This window comes from Equus przewalskii, chromosome 16, assembly GCF_037783145.1.
Source record: "Equus przewalskii isolate Varuska chromosome 16, EquPr2, whole genome shotgun sequence".
Taxonomy (NCBI): domain Eukaryota; kingdom Metazoa; phylum Chordata; class Mammalia; order Perissodactyla; family Equidae; genus Equus; species Equus przewalskii.
This window is the reverse complement of record NC_091846.1, coordinates 48,846,329-48,871,085: the sequence shown is the minus strand read 5'-3', so window position 1 is coordinate 48,871,085 and position 24,757 is coordinate 48,846,329. Positions and strand designations below refer to the sequence as shown.

At 38.0% G+C, this 24,757-nt stretch overlaps 1 protein-coding gene across 44 annotated transcripts in view; it reads right to left on the bottom strand.

Moving 5' to 3' along the window:
• LMO7 (LIM domain 7) overlaps positions 1–24,757 on the bottom strand; it is a 189,780-nt gene that overhangs the window by 63,480 nt on the left and 101,543 nt on the right. For 3 of the 44 annotated variants that reach the window (XM_070578917.1, XM_070578920.1, XM_070578924.1), the window contains exon 1: positions 2,866–2,977. The exons of 37 other annotated variants lie outside the window; for them this stretch is intronic. The gene's annotated coding sequence lies outside the window, so the exon portion shown is untranslated. Of the gene's footprint in view, positions 1–1,885; positions 2,020–2,865; positions 2,978–24,757 lie in introns of those variants that run through there. 4 more of the 44 variants (XM_070578918.1, XM_070578931.1, XM_070578940.1 and 1 more) reach the window with 3 other exon arrangements.

The following is a 24,757-nucleotide window of genomic DNA, read 5'->3' as shown; positions in this document are numbered from 1 at the left end:
CACACATCAAGTCTTCCCCTCCAGAAGAGACATTTCCGTGAAACTCAATTCAAGACACTCATGTTATGCTTTCCTTGCCTTCTGCCATGGAAGACTCTGAACAAGGGTAGGAAACTATTTCTTAAATAAGGTCAAACAAAGGGCAAAGCAAACTGGCATGGTACAGACATGCATCATATAACAACATTTTGGTCAATGACAGACCACATATACGATGGTGGCCCCCTAAGATTACTACCATATAGCCTAGGTGTGTAGTAGGCTATAGCATCTAAGTTTGTGTAAGCATACTCTGTAATGCCCACACAACGATGAAATCGCCTAACACATTTCTCAGAGTGTATCCCATCGGTAAGCGACGTGTGACTGTATTACTGTCATTGTCTAAACATCCATGTCAGTACAAGCCAGGCCTCCTCACTAATCTTTCCTCGGCCAGGGCCTGCCATGGCCAACAGCTTTAAATTTTCTGAAAGTTCAGAATGAGAGAAAAATGTGCCTACTCAGCCAAAAATCTATCTCTGCCATATCTGATAGTATAGTTTGGGAAGAAAGTATTAATGGATAAGATTATAGTTTTGGTATAGTTTGGTACAGCCAGTTGTGTTCTAGGGTTTCATTAAAAATATTGCCAAACGTCTTTTTTCATCCAAGAGCTAACTCTGGGCCCACATGCGTGCACCTATCACAGCCTCTCCTAGGCTCTCTTCTGGTGCACCACAGAGAGATGCAGCTATACCTGACCCATGCTTGTATCCCTGCATCCAATCACAGGCCTGGCTAAGAGCAGCCAAGCATTCAAATGTTGATATTTAAGTTACCTACTGCCACTCACAAAGCAAGCTCAGTAAATCAAGGACAAAGAAAGATGGAGAAAATTTTCATCCAAATAAGAATAAAGCTTCATGGAATTTGGAACAGAATCCCACTTCTCTTTTTATGCTTCTCTCCCATTTCTTGGTCCTCCTTTTCCTCAAGGTAGCAATTTTCTCATTTGCAATACTGGAAGGCCCAAATTCCCCATGCTCTATCCTAATATCATAATCCCCTAAAAATTGAATTATCCATGCTCCCAAATCTTCTTTCCTCCCCAAATCCCAGTCCCCATCCTGCCCAGTCCAATCCCTGTTAAGATCAAATACAGTTTTCTGACTGAAATATTAAACGAAGAAGCACTTGTGATTAAAAATTCATGTTCGGAGGCTGACCTAGTGACACAGTGGTTAAATGCGCACGTTCCACTTTGGGGGCCCAAGGTTCACTAATTCGAATCCCCGGTGTGGACATGGCACCGCTTGGCAAGCCATGCTGTGGTAAGCGTACCGCATATAAAGTGGAGGAAGATGGGTATGGATGTTGGCTCGGGTCCAGTCTTCCTCAGCAAAAAGGCAAAAAGAGGAGGATTGGAAGCAGTTAGCTCAGGGCTAATCTTCCTCAAAAAAAAAACAAAAAAACAACTCATGCTGGGATTTTTGATAGGGTGGGACTATTTTTGCCCCAGGTACCATGGGGGAAGATTTCCCCATATCCTAATAGGAAAGATGAGAAGTTTGGCCCCATCTGCCACCATGCAAGCTTCTCTGGCCGACAGAATCTGGAATTCTATAAGAGACTCAAGTATAGCTTCCTATTTCATCCAGTCTCCTCTCTGCCGAACACACACATCCTTCCATCTTCCCTAATCCTCCAAGCCCTATAGCCCCCTTGTCTTGACCTAGAATAAGCTTCCACCTCTATTCCTCAGAACACTTGCAACTCACTGGGTGATTATGTCCCCAGGCCTCCACTTCCTGATGTTACTTCCCAGAGCAAGGCGTGGATTCTTCCCAGGGACCCAACCCTTCCAGAGATAGTTCTAGCCCTGCCCTGGGTGGCACCAGCTGACCTGGATGTTGCCTCTTGCGAGGGGGGTTTGATGTTAGAGGAGCTGGGCCCACAAGATACTTGGTCCCTCTCCAAGCCACTAAGTAATCTCTGCTCTCCAGTTGTTGCTTATGAAGTCTGGCCACCTGTTCACAACTCAAAAAAAAAAAAAAATCAAGAAATGAGATCCTGAATCATGATTTCATAAGCAGTCACAAGAAGAAAATGTGTAGACAGCATCTGGTTTAAATCTGTCAGATATGTATGGGGTAAGGGGGAGGTATGTGTGGCAGTGGGAGACAGTAGAGACAATCCAAAGCAGACGTCCTGCTCATGGCAGAGCAGTGGCATCATTTTTATATATGAAACAAGACAGTTTTCCTCCAAACGAGAGGAAAGGAGGAATCCTGAGCAACCCCAATGATACTAGGTGAAATTTGAAGAAACATAGTGGGAAAATAATTTCTAACACTACTGTCTAAGGAAAGGGCCTGTTTTTATTCCAAATACAGGAATCAAGAAGGAATTTAGGAATATATCAGATAATAGCTCATTTTTCTATTTAAACAGAAGTTTTATTTTTCTATTAATGGGAGCTCATCCATTGCATTATTTAAAATAGAGCACATACCACCATTTTTCTCTAATGACTATGTCAAATAGATGGAAGGAAAGATGTGTGAATAAAAGCTATAGATGAATTCTTGGAAGACCGCACTTATTCCTTCCTTCTCTCAAAAAGTAAGCCACATTTTAGAAAAAAGAAAAATTGAAATTCTTCTTTCCCTCCCACCCTCATCTCTAAAAATGAAACTGTACTCCATTTGACAATCCTCCAGGAATGTTAGACACATGTGACTCATAGCTTTTTATCTGCCATTGCTACAAAACGCAGCTCTACCTGATTGTGGAAACTATAAACATGACACTTGAAAAAACAATACTATATCTGGAGATAATTAGTGAGCACAAATAGATAAACTTGACGATTTCTGTACTTACCTATGTGAGGAAAAACTCTTGGAAATTCAACAGCTTTTGCCCTAGCAACGTAATGCTTATTCCAAACATGACGAATGGGTACGTACCCTCTTTTTAAAAATAATTTGTTATTAAATTTCACACCCCTCCCACACACTACTAAGAATAGCCAAGTTTCACTTAAAGAGAAAGGGAAAAGAACACATGCATTCAAAGACACTGGCACACAGTTCCACTTTAATGAAACTGAAGAGGGCTTTTTCAGGAGCTCAAAGGTGGGTTTTATTTCTAACTTAACCACAGACTCTTTTTGTAACTCTTTTCTAGTTTATGGAATATGTTTGCTATTACATAAATCTGATTTCTCAGTTGAGACTCACACATGTATATTCCTTGTCGGATTGCAGCCCAGAAACAGACACTTCCTGAATGCAAAATTTAGTATCCATTATGTATGTTCTGTGTATTCAGTGGATTTATGACATTCAGTTATATCAGATGTGTTGGGGAGAGGCCAGAGGAGATGTCAATTACAGACTTACTCATAATTTTACTTCTGTAGGGAACAATGCTGGGTAGCAGCAGCAAAGGAAATAGGGGGTTTGGGCTTTAGACATGTTAAGTTTGAGACACTTAGACAAAGTAGAAATGTTAAGCAAGTAATTGGTAATTAGACATACAACTAAGCAGTTCAAGGTAGAAATCTAGGTTGGAGAGATATCCTGGGGAGTTATCAGCATAGAGATGAAATGTAAAGTCTTAGCACTAAAATGAGGTCACCTAGAAAATAAGTGTAGATGGAGAAGAGGTCTACAGATCAAGGCCTGGAAAACCCAACAGGTAAGTGTTAAGAAGTAGAGGAGAAACCAGCAAAGCAGACGGAGAAGGACCATCTAGTGTGATGGAGGGGCACGACGGGGAAGGAAAGCAAGATGGAGAGAGCAAACAGGGTCAAAAACGCTGTAGAGAGGGGAAGATGAGGGCCGGGGAGTCACTACTGGATTATCTTCTTAATCCTTATAATATCTTACACACATGCACACAGTTACTAAATTACTAATTAATTCTCTTCACAGGAGGAAAAAGGAATCAAGTATTAACATCAACAAAAATCTTGTCAAATTCACAGATGTTCCTAAAGACACAGGTTAGGAGAATACTGAACTAGACATCTCAGGTGTCCTTCCAGACTTTCAAGCCCATGCTCAGCAAAGTCCATATGAAATTCAACTATAAACATAAATCTTTTAGTCTTTAGCATCATAATACTGGAACAATAATAATGTGCCTAGTGAGGTACTTTCAAAGTCAGGGTTTCGTGGGCCAGCCCGGTGGCGCAGCGGTTAAGTTCACACGTTCCACTTCGGCAGCCCAGGGTTCGCTGGTTCAGATCTCAGGTGCCAACATGGCACTGCGTGGCAAGCCATGCTGTGGTAGGCATTCCACATATAAAGTGGAGGAAGATGGGCATGGATGTTAACTCAGGGCCAGTCTTCCTCAGCAAAAAGAGGAGGATTGGCAGATGTTAGCTCAGGGCTAATCTTCCTCAGCAAAAAGAGGAGGTTTGGCAGATGTTAGCTCAGGGCTAATCGTCCTCAAAAAAAGAAAAACTAAAAAATAAACAAACACGAAAAAGTCAGAGTTTCTCATACTGTCTACCACGAAACATAAGAAACTGGTAAAATTTTAACAGGACTTAAGGTAAAAAATTTTTGCAACTTGTATATTTTCCTCTTAAATATTCATAATAGCAAATTAAAGTTCTGAGAAGTCCTATAACAAGAGATCCATTTTACTTACACTTTGAAAAATTCACTTTTATATTTTTTGGCACAACTGTTACTAAAATCTTAAAAGACACCGGTATTAATGAAGTATTTTCCAATTGTGTTCTGTTTAAGTATACTGTATGCTTTATTATATAACATATATAAATAATAATTGCCTTTATTGAGCACTTTATACTAATCATTATGTTGACTTTTATACATGATTATCTCCTTTAACCCACACAACAATCTAATGATTTACAGATTAGGAAATTGAAACTCCAAAAGCTTAAGAAATTTTCCCAAGGTCACAAAACTATTAAGACTTGATGTGATCCATACTTCCCATGGACTAAGAGCCACAGACTAAAGCTCCATTTTAGCATCAGTAGTCACACTTTCTATCTTACTTTTGAAATAATTTACTTTTTTCTTAATCCTGAAAAATAACTGTCTTTATAATATCCTGAAATATAAATGTCTCAGTAGTCTCTCAAAGTGTTGGCCCAAAACGTATCTATGGCAACAAAAATTTCCTGCCTAATTCTGTCTCCCAAAGACAATAGCAGAAGCTCCCCATTACCACCTTTTCTGGCAAAATTATGTTCCACTATCTTGCACATACAACCTGTTACAGGATTCCACAGATGGAAAGTTGCCAAAGTACTTTTTAAAAGACTTCGTTCTAAATAAATGAAGTACATCACCATAATTCTTAATGAGAGAACAACTGCAGAGTATAGATTTCCTGTACTTTAGCACTACTAAGCCTTTACGAGTATGGCTTCTGTAAGATAAGTACCCATCAACCATAAATAAATAAGATTACAAGATAAGCACAAAAAAGATTAAATAGGAAAATCTTTTGATTAGTTTCCCAAAGGTACATTTTCTTATCTTAAAAAACAACAACAAAAAGCTATATCTACCTTTAGGTTTGTGAAAATAAAACAAAATATATTTAAAGTGCCTAGTACGTAAATACTCATTTCCTTTCTGATACACATGAAAGTTCCCTGCAAAGCACAAAATGATGTAAATTGTTATTTATAGGTTATTATATCATTACACCAATTCCTTAGCTATAATTATTATTAAATGTGCTATGTGTGTGTATGGTACAAACCTCATACCGTCAAAGTAATACATATCAAACTATTTACTCATGCTACACATTCAGAAGTCTCCATAATGCTTAGAAGTACATTATTCTCCCTTGCCTATAAGTGAGACTTGTTTCAAAATTTTAATTTCCACATGGGAAAAATCAGTAGCCCCATCATCCAAAAATCTGTAGCCCAAGTTTATCATAAATCAGTTTAGTCCTAAATTTTGCCTGTTCTAGATAAGCCTATCTTTACCTAATGTATACTGGAACAATTCCGAGACAGAAAAAACTAAATTTTTCACAATTTTATTTAATCCAAAGGTTCATAGAGGCAATATAAATTTAGAGCAGAGTCTCTCGACCTTGGCAATATTAACAGTTTGAATCTTATCATTCTTTCTTGTGGGAGGTTATCTTGTACATTGTAGGGTGATAAGCAGCATTCCTGGTCTATCCATTACATACCAGTTGCACTCTCCTCACCCTAGTCATGACAACCAGAAACGTCTCCAGACATTGCCCAATGTCCCCTGGGGGGCAAAATTGCCCATGTTCGAAAACCACTATTTTAGAGGATCTAAGAATTTAACTAACTCATCTTAATCAAATAAAGCATACTTAAGCTTCCCATGGGCCTAAAATTAACTGAAAAGGTCATTTAATGACTGCAACCTAGAAAAAGATATCAAATGTGTGAGCAAAGCCAACAGCCAAGCAATGACTACACACCCGAGAAGTTAATGAAAAACATACCGTCAGATTGAAGGGCAAGACCTAGCACAATCAGCACTCAGAAACATACACTAGAAGCTGAAAGAACTACAACTTAGTTTAGTTTGGAGCTCAGCATTCTCATTACCTTGGAAAAATGGATTTAAGCTCTCGTCTTTCAGATTTAAAATGGTAAGAAATGATGCATCAGATTTTCATTTTTTCCATTACAGCCATATTGCAATATATCCCTATAAAGTCTGACCAACTTAGACGCTCCTCCAATTAAATCTTATTTAAGCTATTATCTAATATTTATACATTTTAGGTCCCGTTTCTTATGTACTCTAGATGGTTCAGTACATTCTTTAAAATACATCTGTTTATAAAATATATTGCATATCGATAATTCATATTGCAGTACCATAGATCCTTATTGCAGTACCATAGATCCTTAAACAAAACATTCAATTTCTAATTCTTTATTCCTTGCCCACAATGTTGATAATTCGAGCACTGTGCTAGGCTGAATAATGAACATCCCTCTCACCCAAGATGTTGACACCTTAATCCTTGGAATTTTTGAATGTTACCTTACATGGCAAAAGCGACTTTGCAAATGTGATTAAGTTAAGGATCTTGAGATGAGGAGAAATCTTGGATTATCAAGGTGTGCCCTAAATGTAATCTCAAGTGTCCTTATAAGGGAGAAAAAGAGGGAGACTTGACTATTATAGAGGAGAAGGGGGATGTGATCACAGAGGCAGAGACTGGAGTGATGTAGCCAGGAGCCAAGGTATGCCAGCCGTCTCTAGAAGTGAAAGAGGGAAAGAACTGATTCTCCCTCTGGAGCCCCAAGAAGGAGCCAGCCCTGCTGGCATCTTGATTTTAGCCCTCATTTTAGGACTCATTTTGGACATGTAACTTCCAAGACTGTAAGAGAATAAATTCATGTTGTTTTAAGTCACTTAATTGTGGTAATTTTTTACAGTGGCAACAGAAAATGAATACAAGTACTACATCAGCATAGCTCTACCAATTTCATATGCAGATTAACTTTCCCTCCCATATAGCTCTATATTTAGCGATATCCGCATTTTACAGATGTGAGACCAAAGTTTAATGAGATTAAGCAATTTTCCAGAAGTTACCTTTCTTATATATGTTATAATTCAAACCCAAAGCTATCTCACCTAAAAGCCTACTCATAGCAAAATAGGTATCATTTGCCTTTTTAAAAAAGTCACTTACTCCTTATCCTCCATTTAAACCTTCATCCACAGCCAACCACTGCCAATAGTGCCACGTGCATTTGTGTCAGTGAAACTCACTTCACAGCTGAACTTTGTCACTAAATTCTCATATGAAACTATTTAATTCCAATAGTTAAAAAAAAACAAGTTAAAAAAAAAATTCAGTAGGTTAAAAAGAATCCAGTAGGTTAAAATCCACAGACAACATCTTTCCCATAACAGAATTACAAACATGTAAGAAGTACAGATGACATTAGAAAAAGGAATGTGTTTTTCTTTCTCCTTTGTGAATACATTTTCCAAACCCCCCAAGACTTGTAAAACCAAAAACTCTCCTGAGTAGAAATAAATGAAGTCTGAGGAACTAATTGTCCAAGAAAGATAAAATATTAAAAACAATTACGATTTACCTTTCTTGCAATTTGTACAAAACTGCATGTTTCATTAGAAAGTCAACACCATGCATGATTTAAAATTTTCCATTTACATATACCACCTTTGATAGATTTGCCATTTCTTACTTAGTCTTCCCGACAACACTTGAAATTTCAGAATGGTATCAAAGTATCACCAATCACCTTATTATAAACCACTGAGAAAGAAGGGACATGCTTCAAAGGAATAACACAATTGGCTTTCAAATTCAGACTAACATAACCTCGCCTCTCAATTAACTTTCAAGTTCAACATGCATTCAATCCGGATGTCCTTCAGACTAGTTGACATTTATTGCAATCAATTTCAATTTTCCCCTTTCATTTGTGAATACCTTTTTGAAACTTCCAAGACTAATGAATCTAATGGGTTTTTTCCCCTCTCTTTCCACTTCACCATGTTTAGTCCAAACCAAATTCAACTAATATTTCCCAGGCAACTGTTCTCAGATGAGTCCTTTACATTCCCAGTATTATTATCCCAGCTCAGATTTTAAAATTTAATGAGTTCTTTAATGCCACATATCATCTAATCCCCACGTCTATTCATCCTTCCACACGCTCTGCCCTGGTGGAGAGCCCCAGGTTTCAGAGCCAGAAAGCCAAGGCGTAAGCCAAACGACTTCCTCTCCTTCAAATTCTCACTTCTGCACCAACCAAATCCTATCAATTCTAGCTCCGAAGTATCTCTTGAATTCATCACTTCTCAGATGTATTTCCACTCTTCAGTCTTTCCCCACTCCTCCTCCTCTTCCACAGACAGAACCTTCCTAAAATGGAATCTTCTCCATGTCTCTCCTCCCTTAAAATTTCTTATTTCCCTTGAGTCCAAAATGCGGCATTTGTATTCATGATCTGTCCACTCTTAGTCACCTCATTTCTTTTTTTGAGGAAGATTAGACCTGAGCGAACATCTTTGCCAATCCTCCTCTTTCACTGAGGAAGCCTGGCCCTGAGCTAACATCTGTGCCCATCTTCCTCTACTTTATATGTGGGACGCCTGCCACAGCATGGTTTGCCAAGCTGTGCCATGTCTGCACCCGGGATCTGGGCCAGCGAACCCGGGGCCACCCAAAGCGGAACATGCACACTTAACCGCTGCACCACCAGGCCGGCCACTCACCTCATTTCTTGATGTGCACCACCATAAACCCGATACCCTGTCCATAAAACAGCCCTGGAACTCTCTCAACATCCTGATCTCTCCTACCTCCACATAAGAGACAATAGGAGGTTCTCTTCCTAGAAAGCTCTTGACTGTTCTCCCTCTTTTGAACTACTCATCCTTTCAGATCAAGCTCAAATGTCACCAGCCTCTGAAGCTTTCCTATCTTCTCCTAGAAGCCTCTCCCACATGAGCCCATGGGTACCCAATGCAGACTGCTTTTAAAGCACTCCATTATATTATGATGTATCGTGGGTATCTTGGCAGTCTCTCCCAATGAACTGTGAACTCCATCAATGGCTCAGTACTTAAAACACAGGAACTAAAATATTACTAGAAAGAACAGATTAATCTTCAGCCTCTTCTCTCTAAAAATCTGTCCCACCAAGCATTCAGAATCATTTTTTAAAGGGGCCATTTTGACCACGTCATCGTTTACTCCCTCACACCCCCATTAAATTATAGGGCTCCCCAGGCTTTAATCTTGAACTTAACTCAAGTTACATCCCTCATTTCCATCTTTTAGCCATATCCTGTTGCATCCCATCCTATTCTGACTTCAGTCAAGCAAGTCTAACACACAGGACTTGTTTACTATCACTCCAGGGCCAAATATGCCGTTCCTTCACACTAAATTCCCAGAATCTGTCGCACATTTAACTCTTAAATGTCAGTTTCCGGGAAACTCCCATAGGACAGTGCCATGTACCTGAAATACGACCACTTTAGAGACCCAACAGCTCATGCAAATATGGAGCTATCCCATCATTCATCCACTTGTACCCGTTACTGCTGTTAATACACTTTGTGTAATTGTCTCACCACCTCCAAAGGAACTTTGAGAACTAATCTCATTTTATTTTCACAAAAATTATTCATATACTGCAGGCTTTGTTAAATATCTATATAAAGTGAAGTAAAAATATTCTCAGGATAACAATTTCACATACCTTCCCTTTAGAGTAGTTTCCATTGCTTTATTCCCTATAACAGAGATTCTCAAACCATGGTCTCTAGACCAGTAGCATCCACAGTACCTTAGAACTCATTAGAAATGAAAATTCTCAGCCCCTACTCCATATCTACTGAGCCAGCAACTCGGGGGTTAGGGGTCCAGTAATACATGTCCTAATGAACGCCACCCCGTGATGGCAATGAATGCCAATGATTGACAGCTACTGCCCTAGAAATATACCAAAATTAAAACTACATCTTAAGAGAAACTACAGCTTCAACTAGTTTAGCTACTTCTCTGAAAAAGGAAGTTAAAGTGAAACATAATTCCTCTAGCCTTACCCAACTAAAATTTAAAACAAATAATAAAAAGCATAAAGAAAACTCAAGTTCAGTGAAAAGCCTGGAACTACTGCCAATGATTTTCAAGTGTTTACTAAAAAGCCTCAACACGCTTCACTGTGCTTAGCTGTGCTTAAGAGAGCATCATAAAAATGCCCCCCATTTGCTGCTGTCACTATACACTGAGCTGGCTCTCAGGATGTCTTGGTCCCAGGCTCTAAAGAACAGGAAGGGCAGTGAGTTCATTACTTAACACTCATAAGCACCAACATTCCATGGGATCCAGAAAAGAACACCTGAACATAAAAAACACGCATCTTGAAGCCAGAGAACAATGTTTCAGGAAGCACGGGACTGATTTCTTCTACAAGACTTCTGAAAAGTCAACCACTTCTAGCATTTAAGGAATGCTATTCAGAAGGATAAAGCAAGTTACTTTTGTTGCATTCATCTTATAATTTCCTCATAATACCTGCATTCCCGTTTTACATCTCCAAAGAAGGGTAACCGGTGAGAAACCAGCCAAGATACATATTTGTATTACCTAATCTCTACTTTGTGTCCCAAGTTAAAAAGAAAGTCTGAATTAAGTAACACTGGAAAAATTCACCTGAACATGGTGAAAGATTAAATGAGCATAAATCTAAGGCCACCTTATTAGAAAATCCTACACACAAAATTATAATAGCAAAGTAGTTTCCATAAAAATAGTTGTGTGTAAATAGAGTTGTAAATCACCACTAACAAACACTAGCACAAACCAAGTTGTTGAAAATTGGTACAAAACATGGATAAATAAAAATGTACAGTGGATGTAAAAATTAAATTGCCACTGGTAAACTTCCTTCTTTATATTCTAAAATGTGAAATAATGTGAACACATTCCAGCCTGCCTTTGAAATTTAAGTCTAGCCCTTATTTTATTCAGATTGCTAAAACTGAAATAGAGTAGTAAATTAAAATGTAGATAAAGTACCAATACTATAGACACTCACTGAAAAAGGAAATGAGGGTAAAGCTAGGTAAAATGAAATATTACTTGTTTGACTCCTTTGCTGCTCTGCTTGAGCTCGCAGTGAGGTACAGTGGAAATAACTACACGCAAATCAGGAGCCGCAACTGAAGCCAGGACACCTGTCTTAGTTCCCTGGGCGGCCTTGCAATAGGCCCCTGACCTCTTCTGTGAAAGGACTGTATCAGATGAGATGATCTCTTTAGCACCTTCCAGCTCTGATATTCTGATTTTTACCTCTTTAAAAAGAATGTTCCTTAAAAGTATGTTTCTCAAATTAACAATTCCTACTGCAATTTTAAAACTGATATGAAAGGCAACATGGAGCTTTACTAGTCTCTCTAGAAAGCCTTTCTGGTAAGTTCGAAAAAAACAATGAATACTCACAACTGTAGGACACGATGAAGCATTCTAAACGAATATAAACAGATGTTCTCACATATTGCCTTGATGGTAATTGTGGGATAATGTGTTGCAGAGTTGAACACTGACAACTTTTTGAATACTCATCTCCTCATAAAATGCCAATTTTTAAAAATCTTATGAAATTAAAAATTCTTTTGAAATCACAATCAAGGTAATTGATAGCAAAGAATTAGTATGTTATCAAAGTCATTTCAGAAAAGCAATCCTAAGATGTAATAAAAAAGCTTTCAGGGGGCTGGCCCCGCGGCCTAGTGGTTAAGTTCAGTGTGCTCCACTTGGGCAGGCCAGGTTTGGTTCCCAGGCACAGACCTACACCACTGCTCAGTGGCTATGCTGTGGCAGCATCCCACATACAAAATAAAGGAAGACTGGCACAGATGTTAGCTCAGCGTGAATCTTCCTCAGGAAAAAAAAAAAAAAGCTTTCAAATGACGTAACCCCAAATTTCTTTGTAAAGTTTCAACAGACGGAAAGAAAGGGCTCAAACATGACTGTCAAATTATCTTCTTAGGACTGGGGGAGGAGGAAGAGAATCCTGAACAAAGTGTTTGGGAGGGAAATGAATGTTTAGAAGCTTATCTAAGGTAAGTTCTTCCTGGTTCCATAATTCTCATCATTTTATGAATGAACTAATTTCAGTACGACTTGAGATCCTTAGACAAGATGAGTTATTACTTATTTCTTGGTGAGATAATGTTCTTCCTACTTCTATACTTTGATACACTGCTACTAAAATTAACAGAACAAATTATCTACTTGTAAACAAGCCTAAGGAAATAGTAAAAACAATCATTTCTAATAATAGACTAGACTAGGTTAAAAGAAGAATAAATTGTTAGTGGGCTGTTCGATAATTTTATGTACTTTAGATTTATGATGCAGAAACAAACATTTTGCTTTCACCTTTTTCATTCTAAGAACACTGTAGAATGTTATCTGTTCATATAAAATAAATCCAAATATTTGCAATTGTTATAGTAATCAAAATATCCAAGCATTGTGGAGACATCCATCATTAGTTATCCCTACATCTATAGGCTTCTATTTATTAAGATTTACGTTTAATTGGTATATAGTTTTTCATTTACTCTAAATATCAAAGAACAAAACAGAAGCAAAAAAAAAAAAACCTTTTCTCTTCATATATAAGGATAAGAGTATTTGGAGGTCCTTTCTCTCCCATTATTTTATGTTGCGTGCATTGGGTCTGTAGGAATGTCGCCTGGGTCATACCATTCTCCCTTGCGAAAGGGAACCACTCTAGTGCCTCTGCCACACCTCTCCTTCCTCCATATATGCTGCTCTTTCTCCTTATATGAACAGAGCTTTATTTTCCTTTCTACCTTATTCTTCCAAGGATAAAGTCATATTACTTAGTTCATTTAAGAAACGCATCCTTTCTATCCTTTCCTTAAGACTCAGCCACACTTTTAACCACAAACTCATTTTTACTTGCATCTTATTAATTAAGAAATTACTGGGAATTAGACACTAAGGTTTTAAACTAAGGTAAACATAGGAAATTAAAATTACTATGAGACCGAATAATATTCTATTGTATGTATATACCACAATTTCCTTATCCATTCATCTGTCAGTAGACATTTAGGTTGTTTCCACATCTTGGCTGTTGTGATTACGCTGCACTGAACAAGGGAGCACGTATAGGTCTTTGGAGATCCTGATTTCAATTCTTTTGAGTATATACCCAGAAGTCAAAATCTTGCCATATGCAATAACATGGATGAACCTGGAGGACGTTATACTAAGTAAAATAAGCCACTCACAGAAGGACAAATACAGCATGATTCCATTTAAATGAGGTACCTAAAATAGTTAAACTCATAGGAACAGACAGCACAACGGCAGTTGCCAGAGTGGGGGTGGGGAGGCAGGGAGAGGAAAAGGAGAGCTGCTGTTCAACAGACATTAGTTTCAGTTATGCAAGATGAATAAGTTCTAGAGATCTACTCTAGAACGTTATGCCTACAGTTAACTCTATTGTGTGCTTAAAAATTTGTCAAGAGGGTAGATCTCACCTTAAGTGTTCTTACTACAATTAAAAGCAGATTACTGTGAGAAAATCCATAAATTAATCCATATCTAAGAGAAAAAAGTCAAGAAAAAAGCAGCCACTCAGTGACACTTTCTCTTACCCTCTTGGGTCCATCCCCTCCTCCCACATATTTCAGCCAAGTAGCCAAGAACCAACCCTGAGTATTATTAGCACCCTCCAGAGTGTTCATGCTGTTACCTAATCATCATTCACCATGTATTTATAATTCAATCTAGCCCTGGGTATACTAAGAGTTAGGAGTTTAAAAATCAATAAAAGTGATAAAATGAAATAAGAAATAGAAGGAAAAAAGCCATCACATAGATTGTGCACAGAATCATAAAGTATCAATAGTAATTAATAATAAAATAGTTAAAGCATAATGAATATTTGCAGTGTCAGGCATCTAAGTCCTTTACCTGTAACCACTCATTTAATTTTCATAATGGTCCCTATGCAGTAGGTACTAGTGTTATCTCCCATTTTACAGGTAAAGAAATTGAAGAACAGAGAAGATAAGGCAACTGACCACAGCTCACACAGTCGGCATTGGCTGAACTGGGACTAGTAACCAGGCATCTGGCTTCCCCTCCTAGTGACAGAGGGCTTCCTAGATGAGGCAAGATGGAGCACGGCTGCAAGAATGGCCGTCTAGGGAGGCAAAAGTGAAGCTAACCTAACTAGTTGACAAAGCTTGCGTGGTAGAGAAAGAAAAAGGCAGGTGGATAAGCAACAAGTGATCAGACGGCAGAACTCCATAAAAATCTGGGCATTTACTGGACCCTGACATGGTGGGCAAGTGGGAGCCATGATGGGTTCAAGAATGAGAATGCACAGTTCAAGCATACACAGAAGATCTGAGGAGAGTGGCAGACAGAATACTAAGTCTCTTTATGAAAATCAATAGTCGAATTACCATAAGCACTAAATCATCTGATAAACTAAGCCTCCTCGAATTCAAACCATACAGAAACCTTAAAGAAAAACAAAAATTGAACCCTCAATTCATTTGTGAGGGTGAAATCTAAGTGCAAAGACACAAGCCTGGCTCACCAGGAGGGCGGGTGAGAAGAGGGAAAACCTTGTGTGCCCACACACAAGGGCACCCCAATCTCCAGAAGCTCATGTGCCTCCTTTCTGACTCTTCAGCACACGAAAGCTTCAATTCAGCAAACTTTTTTCAGGAAATGAGTTTACCAGAACTCTGTTATTTTAATAGAATATAACATTAACCCCAACAGCTAGTTTTATTAGTGCCTTTAAAATCTACTGAGTATACAATTTTATCTAAAAATATGCTTCAAATCTCATATCCAAAAGAACTTTCTTGACGTGCTTTCTCCGTATCCTACATTATTGTTTCATAATCCTATCACCACCTTACATTATCTTATATTTATTCACTACTGTCCTGCTTATTAGATTATATGCCCAAGAATGGCAAGACTTTGTCCCCTTTTCCACAAAACCAAATCCCCAGTGCCTAGAACAGTGCCAGGCGCATAGGAGCTCAATCAATGTTTCTTAAACTCATTCATTGATTTATTGAATCAAATTCCCTGCTCACCCACATGCCCTAAAACACTGTTATTTTTCCAACCTTGATGGATAGAAGTGGAAGAGTTTTTGGTTATAAAATTGTGTCAGGATGAATCAGACGTTGTTTTGCAGGCTCTGTGGGTTTATTTTCAGCACTGTTGTTTGGGAGCAGGCTTTTCAGGGATGGGGGGGAACAACAGGGAGATACATTTTTGCTGTGTGAATACAGATGCAACGTGCCTGAAATTGTTCTGTGGGGGATTGTATGTATTCTCATCTGAATAGTTGTTTACAAGATATGAAGAGTTTAGATTTAAAAGATGACAACAGGAGAGAAAAGTAAGCGACAGTCTCTGCTCATGTTGTAGGAGAATGCACAAAGCAAATGAGTGGGGTTAGGTATGGTTGACACTGGCCTGGATTGTTGATACCACACAAACGTGATGTTTATGACTTAAGGACTCCAAGCCTAGGACATACAGTGATGCTGGATTCTCTAGATTGATATAAATATCCAACTGGGTCCAGGGGAGAAGCCCATGGCCTTTCCCTTGCAGGGGTAACGTTCCCACTTTGAGTTATTCCAAAGCAAAGTGGTTCGGAGGACAGGAAATCAGACCTACCCTTTCCAGAAGGCACTACAAAAAACAGTTTTTGAACTTCAACAAAAAGAGGAAATTCTATCTGAATTTAAAGGAAGGGGGGAAAAAGACAAGAGTTAAAGCTATAGCAGTAAGACAGTATGCGATACTGGCAAGAGGTCAGGTATACAGATCAACTGAACAGTGCAGTCAGAAATAGAGGCACACTTACATGGACAACTGAGGAGGAGGGAAAGAGAAGACTGAGTCCTCAGCCATCGCTCTCTCCACCCTCCTGTCTGAGCTGGGCTCTGTTCTCTTACAAATGCCTATTATCTCTTCACAGATGACTCCTAATCTACACACCCAGCCATAATTTCTGATTAAATACATTGACAACCCCCACATTTTCATTTGGATGTTCTACTGTCCTGTCCAACACAATGTGTTAAAACCTCATTCCCTCCTTGCCCCCGAATTGGCTGCCTTTCCTGTTTGTGCCAACGGTTGAACAAGCTCAAAAACTGATTCTTCTCACTCCTTCACTCTAGTCAACCCCCATCATATCTTCAAACATCTTTGGCATTTCTCCTCATTTACATTTTCACTGCTTTCAGCAGTTGGAATCCTATTAAAATTATCAAAGAAAAAAAAAAAGTCATGGACTGCAACAATTTCCTAACATCTCTCCCAGCCTCCCAGCTAGTTCTCAATCCATTTTATATACTAAACCCCATGTTTCTAAATCTCTGCTTTTACCATTTTAACCCTCTGCTCAAAAGCTTTTGGTAATAATCGTACTACCTATGCAATAAAATTTAAACTCCCTAGCCAAGATACTCGAGGTACCACTCAAGCTGGTCCCAACCTACCTGTCATTCTGCCTCCAATCTGTCAAACTAGACTAGAGACTCACGACATGCTTTCCCTGCACCCTCCTGCCCCGACTGCCAAAAAAAAAAAAAAAAAAAGCAGGCCTCACGAATGGAGATCTTATTTAACTTTACTCATTCCTTTACATCTAGAAGACTCTGCAAAATGTTTGATTTGAACTTCTTGCCTCTGTGCCTTTGCACAGCCCAATCTTCTTGCAGTGGTCTCCCACTTCTCACTCAACTCCTACTCATCTTTAAGATCCACACTCAAGCCTTACATCCTCATCAATACCTTCCTTAAACTCTCACTCCAATGTGTGATCACTGTCGTTTATTGCCTAAATCCTTGTTACTCACAGTGTGGTCTTCACTGGCATGACCTGGGAGTTTGCTAGGAATACAGGATCCCAGCCCTGCCTACAACTAATGGATTCCAGAATCCGCATCTGAACCAGATCTCAAGCTGTTTTATACGCACACTTAAGTTTCAGAAGCACTTGTTTAAAGCACTCTTACTCTCAAGAAAGTCTGGGTAATTTCTCACTCAGAGCTTCTAAAAATTACAAATCCCTCCCTATCTCCAGAACTTCTTTCCTACCCAACCAATTTCATGGAGCTCACTCTGACAGATACACATTAAAAAAAATTCCTTTGCAGGGGGCCAGCCCAGTGGCTTAGTGGTTAAGTTTGCACATTCTGCTTCTGCAGCCCAGGGTTCACAGGTTTAGATCCCAGGCAAGGACCTACACACCGCTCATTAGGCCAAGCTGAGGTCACATCCCACATACAAAATAGAGGAAGATTGACACAGATGTTAGCTCAGCGCCAATCTTCCTCACCAAAAAAAAAAAAAAAAAAAAAAATCATTTGCTTAATCATCATATCTTTCATTAGGACATGCTAAGAGGCAGAATTTTATAATACAACACTGAGTTTGGAGTCATAATGAGGGTTCCCTCTTACACTAAGCCTGTGACCTTGAGTAAGCCAATGAACTTCTTAGTTTCCATATCTGTAAACTCAGGCAACCACCCTATCTTATGAAGTGGTCAGGAAATATACAAGGCATTAACCAAAGTGTTTAAATGTTTTCTTTCCACTCCTACTTTCAAAAGCAGTATTTTTTCCTCTCTTTACATATTTAATAGCCTTAAAACTCAAGTGCTTTCTATTATTGCATCTAAACCATCCCACTAGCTATGTTAAAGGAGAATTGTCCTTGTTTGTATTCTTCTTGGATTTTCCAAGATATCTGTATCTTGGGACTATGATTAGTATCACGTGTCTTGGTGCTCTAAAACATCATATTCACAAAATAAAAGTTTAATAAATATTTCTTCCTACTAATGAAAGGCAATCATTCCTGATGGTTTACTTTTAACTGCTTACAAGAAACAATTTAATGACTTGGTAAGAGAAGAAGTGATCACTCCATTTATTCTAAGTCTTGGTAAAGGAATTCTGAAAGTGTTTCCGTGCTTGAGTCATTTCTTGGACTTTGCTTTTCTGAGTCACTATCTGATCCCCTACTCTCTTTTCTGCAATGAGAGAGGAGTTTCATCTTACTGGAATTAGACTGTGCTATTTATTGTTACACTTGATGCTCTATGCTCACCACCTGTTTCAAACTTTCCAATGGCTACATTGATAGAGGGCTTTGGGCAATGTACCGAAGTCATTTTTCTTCTCTATTAGGTAACAACTTATCTTTTGCTTAGTTTGGGCTTTTAAATAGGACTTCAAATTATTAATCATTAAGGCTTTGTATAAGATTTAATATACAATGACCCAAGCTATAACAAAAATAATATCCCATTCTATAATAATAAGCGCTTATTCCCAGCCAAGGATATTTGGGAGTCATGGTTTAGTTTGGTTTTAACAAGATTAAGTAAAATAGAGCATCAAAAACTGGTAAATAAGAAGTTATTCTAAATAAAATATATTTACCAGTTCTATTTTTAAAAGACAGCTTCCATGTGAGTGCTATAAAGGTCAAAGTATGGTAGTACAATCTTGAGCAATTTAGGTTATAAGGTTTTACAATCCTCAGCCTTTAACAGGAATGTTCTACTATCATGGCAAATACGACTGAACATTCACAAATATCTGCATGACAGTCATAAAACAGGCATTTATGTGCACTTATCAATAGAATCCAGATCTTCTATTATTTCTCAACTAGTCAGTGTTGTTAAAAGACCACAAATGTAGCATTTCTTCTATTCTAAGACACACGTGTTCATTTAACATTCCTAAAATTAGGAGGTCTTATAATCACTGATCTTAGATCTGACAGCGTATTGTAGTATTATATCCATTTGAATTTACTTAACTCACAAACTAGGAAAAAATTTTAAAATCATAATGCAAAGATACGTTTAGATATATCTGCCTTGTATCAAATGAGGTAATATCAATCACGTACACAAATCCATTTTGGGTATAGCTGGCTTGGTTAAAAAGCAACTCATGACAACTTCAGTCACATAGCACTAGAGAGAAAACAGCCTTTAAAAATTTGCTGATATGTCTGTTTAGACAATACAGTGGAAGGAGTCCAAGCTTTGTAGGCTAAGTCACCCCCTGAATTAAAATCCTAGTTCCATTATTTTCCCAAGGTCACATAGCTAAGCAAGTTACTCTTTGACTCATTTCACTTCAAGCATCTAAAGCAAAATGGAAACACCTGACTAGGCTGTTACTGGGTTAGAAATAACTAACGTTAAACACCTGACAGTGCCTGATAAGCTCTTATCCAATTTGTCTAAACCTGATTGAACAGCAGTGATAGGAATATTTCTGAAATACCCTGGACACTCCAGTACAGTGGTTTCCTTACCTAGTAGCTATTCATCACTGTAAAGCCAACATTCCCATAGAGTTGTAAACTAGAAATCATTCCAATGCTCCTTAAGACACAAAAGCAAGCATTAAGTCTTAAAAAGGCTTTTCATCTCCATTTTTGGTTTTAAACTCAAGGTAGAAGACGACTAGGTCTTGGTCCTCTTCTACTCACCCAGGATTTAGGATATATACATGGTGGATATCAAAAAGCCAAAAGATGTGGTCACAAATAGCCACAAGATAAAAGGTCTACAAGTGAGAGGACTCAACACCCTTGTACTAAGCCTCATATACCCAACCACCCTCGTCAGCCTCTCAGAATTTTGCTGCTTCTTCCTACCCTAGAGGCAGTCAGCTCTGGCTCCAGCAGCCCAAAGTTTACATTAATGGATGTCAGAGTCTTTAATAGACTTTTTTCTCCTCTTTCTTGTAAGCAGAATGAAAAGGAAAATGGAAAATATAGTGAGAAAGTATAAAGAGCTCTATTTCTTAATCTGAGACTCAGTAAGCTCTGGACACCCATATTTAATTCTAAGACTCCTCCTATTTCTCCTCCAAGACAGAGATCAAGCCCCCTCCCGCAGTGAAATGAGTTCATCACTAAAAAAAGACAAGGATCTGAGGATGCTTAGAATCTGGTGTCTCACTCTTCGAAGCTTTATACAAATTTTCACATATGTCCTTATTTAATGTGTGTGTGTGCTCGACTACACAATATTTCATAGGTGAATATACATGATTATACACAAAATAGAGCATGAGACAATACCTAGTAGAGATTTTTCCCTCTCAATATTAAGCCAAAAGAAATCTAATAGCATGTCAGCCAAATTTTCTACCCAGATACACTGATTCTTTTGATTACTTCCATATCTCGGTAAATTAAAAAAAAAAAAAACAGAACAAAAACATTTCCAAAAAACCAATGCTATTATAACATAATGAAACACTGAAACATAATAACAATGATACTTGGTAGTCTTGGTATTTAATTAGGGATATCTCCCCCAAATTTCTCAAAGCATAGTGAGCAAACTCTTGTTCAATGGATAGTGGTTAATGCAAACAGAGCTTAATTCAAAGCAGCTACTTCCCTTGGGCAGACTAGAGTCCCCATTTTTTCCATTTTTAACTTAAGAAAAACTGCCTTACCTGAAGTGTGTTCATAGGATGTTTTTAATCAACTCCCTTTTGAATGGAATCTTATTGTACTATCATTTACATTTAAGAATAACATTAATGTGCATTACTTAAATTTATACAGCAAGCGTATTTTTTATGTTTCCTTAAAATTAAAGATTTTTCAGCAACACTTTGGGAACATGTTTTCTTAGGTTTCCTGTGCATATTTGGTCAGTGGTGTCTGAAGCAATGGTATTAAGCTCTTCAAAAGAAAAAGTGATGACACAGCACCCTGCCTCCCAGTTCAGTAGGGATGCTTAGAAAGATATGCCTCGGAGAAAATGCAGACTAAGTCTATCAGCAGCCAACCTCACCTGGGATGGCTTCTCAGTATAACAAATTATACCACATCAATTACTCCTAAAACGCAAGTACTCCATTAACCTAAACTCTTAAAAATAATAGTCAATCTACTTAACATTTGACAGTGAGGCTCTAAAAGAAAAGAAATCCAGTTATAATGTTACGCCAAAGCCCACTCACATGAAACTATACTTCTTAGCTTCTTGACTTTCATTGTATGCAAGTACAACTGGAACTAAATAATAAGCAAGTCTTCTGACCTCACAAACAGTGTCCATTGCTATTTTTTTAGTATCTAGGGGGAAAAAACAAGTATTTCAGATAATATAATCTAGACCTTTTAAGCTATTAGTATAGCAGCCTTTTGATGAACAAAACAGATGAGAGATGCCCAAAAGGAGCAGCTAAGTTTTCTGTCCAGTGGGAAACACGGCTGCAGTGTGCGTTTGAGTTCAGTGAAGTCAAGATTATGAACACCTATTCCAAAAGGAAAATCCATAAGCCCTGCAGAAGCCTTTTACAGAACAGTGTCTGAACTTGCCTCAAGGATAATCCTGCTCATGACCAAAATGACAAATTTTTACAGAAATGAAGGAGAGAATGGGACAATAAAAATAAATGAACAAAGTAAAGTTTTGGATTTGGATTTGCGTTGTAGACTGGTTGTGGTTTTATGAAAGCATTTTTTATCTGCTTTTTAAAACATGGAAACACTTTTTTAAGAAATGGATTCAAATAAAAATATTTACAATATTTCAGAAAATATACAAAAACATGAGTTCTCAAATTAATAAAACTGTATTGGTTCCACATACATAGAGTCAAGAGCAAATAACTTACCCATCCAGTCTCTGGTTTCCAGCTTTGATATGCTAACAAAATAGGTAAATTGTAAAAAGTTGACTAAACATGAATGTTAGAAAAAAATTTTTAATATCCACTCCCAATTAAAAGACAAGATCAGTCTAAAAAGTGAGCAGAGGGAGGAAAAGTAACTGTCTAAGGTCCTTCAGCCACCAAGTGACTGAAGGGATGGAATTAAACCCATGACAGGGTCCAGCTAAAACCCTGGTCTCATCCAAGATGCTTATCTGTTCAAGACAACTGATGTACATCCACTGAACTTCTTGTTCCATCCCGGGAGAAGGTGACTGAGAAAATCAGCCTAGGGTATCAAATGAACTGTTAAGAAATCATCAAGTTTCTGCATACTCATATTCTTCAAATAGTTTTATCCTACCAAAGTCAAAGGTAATTTGTGACTTTTTGTTTTTATTGGCTTTGGTGTTGAATGCGAGGCAAATGTAAAAGGTATCAAAGCAGGTAGCCTGACTTTGGAAGGAATAAGGCTTACTGTAAACCTGTTGGTAAAATTTCTTGAAGCAATTTTAATGACTTCTCCTAAAAAGTTACCTCCACTATGGGTTCCTGCTTTTAAAAATTTCTATTCCTTGCCCTTGAGCTTCTACGAGATATGCCAGTTACCTATATAACCATACTTTGCCACCCAAAAGTCTTAAGCATATACTTAGATTTATTTCACAAGATGAAAAATGATTGGTCACTATAATATGAAGACATTAAAATGTTTCTAAAACTTCATATAAGCATGGAATATCCCTCAAATGTCAGTTAAACATTATTAGTATTTATCATTTATACATTTGCATAAGGATTAAAACTTCTACCATGAAAGGCCATCATTATTCTGCAATGATAAGTGAAAGGCAATTGAAACCAAAAGTTCAATAACTTCCTCGCCAGATCTGCTTTGAAGTTTTGAAAAATGAGAAGAAAAAGAGGAAGGCTTGGCAAAGAAGAAAAAAAGTCAACTGCCACCTTCAAAGCCTGTTTTAAATATTTCCAGGAGGTCTTCACAACGAAAATTTAATTTTCAAATAAATATTTAACCCCTAAGGTGTGAAGAACAAGGAGATAAAGGGAATAATACATTTTCCCTGCCCTCAAATAGTTTCCAGTCTAGGGAAAAATTAGAGGGAGATGAAAACAAGAAGTGCTTTGAAAGCCCAGATGAGAAACCAGTGTCACCTCCAGTTAGAAGTGTTTCCAGATTAAAAAGTTGAAATATCTGTTCATCTCTATTTTCCCAGAGAATCCTGTGTGCTTATCTTAGCACATGTATTCTAACTGAACTTATGGGGACACTTCCTCAATTATAATGTGAACCCCACTAAGGGAAGGCCTCCAGCTTATTTATATCTGTCTCAGCACATGCCACAGAGAAGATGCTGAATCAATGCTTCTCGTATGATAAACAAGTGAATGACTTCTCTGAAACCAAAAGTGCCCCTCACTGGATTGAGCACCATTTTCTACTCTGTGGCTTCAGAAATAGATGTAAGCACACATATACCTTCACACAAATAATCACTTAAATGAGAGCAGAATACAGCTTGAAACTCAGAAAAACAATGCTTAATATTTCCAGTTGCTGGTGAAGCTCTCATTTTCAAAAGTGACTTGATGGGACTACAGGCATGATAATGTATAAATTTTTTAAAGTTTGATTAATTCACCATAGACAGCCCTAAAAACAATAATTTGGAAGAAGAATCTCTTCAATAAAAATCTGTCTCTTTGATTTAACCCTTTGAAGGACCTCATTATAAAACAAATGCTTTCTGGTCAGGGGAAGTAAATTGTACCATCCTCCCATGAAATGGCTCATGACAACTGCTAATCAGATGAGCTGCCAAGTGAGACTTTTTGGAGCAATAAATACAGGTCAGGTTACTTTTGAAAATAAAGACCCTGGCCAGAGAAGGCCACAACATCAAGTGTCACCCAGCAAGCCAAGACACAATCAGGCCCAATGGCTTTTTGGATTTAAGGGACTGGAGAGCTAAAGAAGGAGACAGAGTATCCAGAAACTAGTTTATCTATCCAAGAAGTAAATTAAGAACTACACAGAGAGAGAAAGAAATATCAGATAAACCCTCAGTTATTCTACAGCTTGCCCCACCATCAGACCTTCCTCATATCCAGCAACCTTTCTCTGCAGCTAAGCAGACTTAGATATTCGAATTTTGCAATTAAAGAACATTTGAAAATGCGGCCATACATTTTCTGCTGCTGGCCTTAAACAGAGCCTCAGCAACCCGAAAGAATTAATGTTCCTCCTTCAGCAACTACCTAAGACTAGAGAACAAGAGAATGGGGTAGACATGTGTGCAGTGCAAACTTCCTTTCCGTTTCACTCTCTTCTAATTAGTTAGTAGGAAGGGAACATCTTAAAATAGTAACATGAATTGACAGGTGGATGTCACCATGCTCAAGTTACACATCCAAGTTTGGATATCACTGAGCTTGTTTTTTTTCTTTTAGCAGATTAAGAT